This window comes from Phytophthora infestans, genomic scaffold (assembly GCF_000142945.1).
Source record: "Phytophthora infestans T30-4 supercont1.16 genomic scaffold, whole genome shotgun sequence".
NCBI classification, from domain to species: Eukaryota; Oomycota; class Peronosporomycetes; order Peronosporales; family Peronosporaceae; genus Phytophthora; species Phytophthora infestans.
This window is the reverse complement of record NW_003303743.1, coordinates 2,485,546-2,489,690: the sequence shown is the minus strand read 5'-3', so window position 1 is coordinate 2,489,690 and position 4,145 is coordinate 2,485,546.

Below are 4,145 nucleotides of genomic sequence, written 5' to 3'. Positions count from 1 at the left end.
GTGGAAAGACTCAGACGTCAGCGCATTCGACAAGTTCTGCAAGCAAGACGAGTTTGGTAAGCACACGATCGGCGCGGACACGTCTGGATTGTGCATGTTCAAGGCGTTTGTACAGGTGGCGAAGTTGGCTGGACGACCGGACATTGCTACCCAGAAGGACATCGACGACTTCGTTGGGAAGATGCGCAAGGAGTATGGACTTGACCTGTCTCAAGGTGCATCGTGGGCGATCTTTCTCGAGTTTCTGCGTGGTCTTCGTGATGCTCGTCGTGACTTCGTCTATAAGGCCCTCGTCAAGAACAATTTCGTAACTGGTGGTCGACGCGGATCTCGTGCGTTTGAAAAATTGGAGCTTCGCGATGGATTCTACATCTGTGCGGCCTACAATGACTCCTTCAATGGTCATGCACTCGTGATAAATGTACAAGGTGTGAAGCGACTATTGTTTGATGAAGATGGCGTCCCTATTTCCGGATCAAGCTACCCGGATCAACTTCGTGTCCTTCATTCGTATGTTTATCGTCTTCACTAAGAAGTAGGTGGTAGGAGTCGGTAGGAATTTCCGCGGGCCTTATTGATAATGAATTTTCCCAGCAATTTGTTGTCTTTGTGCATGGATTATTACATATACCTGTACCTGTTAAAATTCGGCGCATTGACCAGGGAGACCTCAATGAAGAGAAACCTTTGTCGCGAACAAACTCAAAAACCCAGTGGGAAAAAAGAGAAGATCGCATTAGAGAGGGTACGCTTCATGCGGTTGTGTGTTATTCATATACGAATGAGCTTTATATGCTCAAAGAGGTTTCATCCTGAGTTTGGTCGCAATTCTCTGAGCTGATGCTTGTCTAAGACTTTAGTGAAGATGTCAGCAACCCTTTCTTTTGTGTTGCAATAGTCGACGGTGAATTCGTGTCGTTCCACCTTTTCTTGTACAAAACAAAATCGGGTGTGTACGTGTTTCGATCTCCCATGCAGTTCTGGATTGTAACAGATCTTGATGCAGCCATGATTGTCCTCATGAACAGTGTTTGCTTTGGTTGTGGCAAAGCCTAGCTCTGTGAGGAGCAGTTTAAGGAATATCATCTCTTGCATGCAGTGACAAAGGGCGATGTATTCTGCCTCTGTTGTTGAAAGTACCACCGTGTGGTGTTTGCGTGAGGGCCATGAGGCTGGACTATTTGCTAACATAGGGACATATCCACCTACAGATCGTCTCGTTTCGGGACAGTTAGCGTAGGCAGAGTCACAGTACGCTGTCAAGCTATTTGCTAGGCTCTGTGGTGTGATATCAGTTGATCCACCAAGAAGAAGTCCGTAGTATTTTGTACCTGAGAGATACTTGAGACCTCGAGCGACAGCACTCCAGAGCTCCATTTCTGGATTAGCTAGGAATCGGCTGACCTCACGTAGATAGAATGCCATGTTAGACCTGGTGCCTACCAAAAGGTACATAACACTACCAACTGCTTCACGATACGGAATGTCTTTCATCGCATCTTTCTCCGCATCATTGCTATATTGACTGCTTGAGGAAAGTTTAACGTTCCTCTCTGCTGGGGTTGCAATCGGGTACGGAATGCATTCGCTGAAGCGGTCAAGGACCCTCGTAGTGTACTTGTGTTGGTGGATAAAGATCGCTCGGTTCTTACGGTCACGTCAAATAGAACAGCCGAGTAAGTACGTCACCTCCCCTAAATCTGTCATGGAGAAGCTGTTCTTTAGGGCTGATTTAGCTCGCGACCGAGGGCTGGTGTTGGTGCAAAAATGAGATGGTCATCGACATACACTGCGATGTAGCAAGTAACATTGTCGCGCGTGCGACAGAAAACGCATCGGTCTTTGATAAGCTTGTGAGACCCAAGACTCTCAAGGAAGACATATAGTGTCTGATACCAAACACGTGGAGCTTGTTTCAACCCGTACAGGCTTTTAAGAAGGTTGCACATTAGGTGATCCTTATCCGGGATTTTGAAACCTTCCGGTTGAGCCATGTAGATCTCCTCCTCCAAGAATCCATTCAGAAATGCTGTTTTGACATCCATCTGATGAATTTCTAGATCGATTAATGCTGCGATCGTAAGGAGGAGTCGGAGGACTTCCGTTCGAATCACTGGGGAGAAGATCTCATTGTAGTCAATGCTATATTCCTGGAGAAAGCCTTTAATCATCTGACGCGCTTCGATGCGGTCAATATATCCTGTGCCGGTATACTTTACTACAAAGACCCATCGGTTTGTAAGGATTTTCCGTCCCTGAGGTGGTGGTACCAGCACCTATGTTTCATTGTCCATGAGGGACTTGTATTCCGAATTTGCTGCTTTGGACCACTGATGAGCATGAGAAGACTGCATGGCCTCTCGATACGTAGAGGGCTCTGACACATACCGAATGGCGAGTAAAGTGTACAGTAATTGTTTACGCTCTTCCTTTTCCTGTAAATCTTCTTCAGCATTGAACGTTACATCCGTGTCATGTATTAGACGGGGCCACTTAGGTGCAGGAGGAGATGGAGGATCAAATCGCGTCTCCGTTCTAAATGAATAGTGTATCACTTTATCATCATCGAGCGCCTCCCTGAATGATGGAGGTCTGCGCTGATTGGTGGTCTCCGCAGGTGTAGGCGGTACGGATGTGACCATTGCGGTGCATGCGTTGCAATTTCAGGTACTAGTGGAGGTGCAGGTTGTTGCATCTGCGTATCCTGTGCTGTACATCAAGTTGGCGAGAGAGGGGAATTTATCCTCTTTAAAGACTACATCCCTACTGTAGACAATAGCATGGGTGTTGAGTTCCATCAGACGGTATCCTTTCTTGTGATAAGGGACGCCAAGGTACATACACAGTCTAGCTCTGTCGTTGAGTTTGTCTCGGTATTGATCAGGAATGTGAGTGTATGCACTGCATCCAAGCACTTTCATTTACTGCATGGATGGTAGTCTGTTATACCACATTTCAAATGGAGTGCGTTGGGCTGTCTTGGAGCTAGGTGTCATGTTGATCAGCGTGGCCACGTGACAGACACATTCCGCCCAGATCTGCTTTGTGAGTTTTCCGTCCAACAGTAGGGCTCGTACCCGTTCCATTATAGTTCGCATGCGTCGTTTAGCAACACCATTTTGCTGAGGTGTGTACGCGCTCGTAAACTGAGCGTGGGTACCATACTTCTGAAAGATTATGCGGCCAAGTTTCTCGTATTCTTTCGCATTATCCGCTTGAAACCGTTGAATATCGTGGTCTTCAATGACGTGAGTATGCTGAAGTACATTGACGTTGCGTCGGTAGATGTTTAGGGCTTTCCTCCTGAAAGTCTCATATCATTCGTATAGTTCGCTACGGCTCTTTATAGGATAGGTGAACATGAATTGGGAAAGTCATCGATAAAGGTCACAAAGTATCGGCAACCAGTAAGGCTAGTCACAGGAAATGTACCACAGATATCTGAATGCATTTCTCCCAAGGGAGATGTGGCACGTTCAACAACGCTATTAGGATAGAATGGTGCGCGGTGTGACTTCGCTAACGTGCATGAAGTACAGAAGAACTGAGCTGAACGGTCTACAGCTGCAGAGTCATCGAGTCCATCAATGGCTTGGCTCCTTGATAGTTCGTGCAGAATGCGAGCGTTAGATTGGCCAAGACGTTTGTGCAAAAGCAGAAAAGTTCGTTGCTTACCCGAGGCCACAAGTGCCTTTGCGGTCACCACTGGTTGAGACTGAAACTGATACAGTTCAGTGTTGGTCGCCATTGCCGCCTTGATCTTGAAGCGCTGGTCTGTCTGTACAGCACACTGTTTGCGATCAAAGCTGAAGCGGTAGTCTTGCTTCACGGCGTCCGGGACTGACAGCAGATTGAACTGCAGTGAGTGAGCATCTTCGAGTTGCCTTTGGAGTCAGTGAGTTCCAGTTCAACACGTCCAAAGCCTACTATTGCGGTCTGGTTGTTGCCTCCCACAGTGATCGATCCACCACTTGTGAAGATTTCACTGAACCACTGGGATTCGTGCGTCACGTGGCGCGTACATCCAGAGGCGATGGTCCAGGTAGGGTCCACTTGAACACTAGCTTTGGCTGTGAGGCTCACTGGTGGGTTGATTGACGTCGCAACTGCGATCAAACCGACATCGCGATGGCCTTGATGAAACA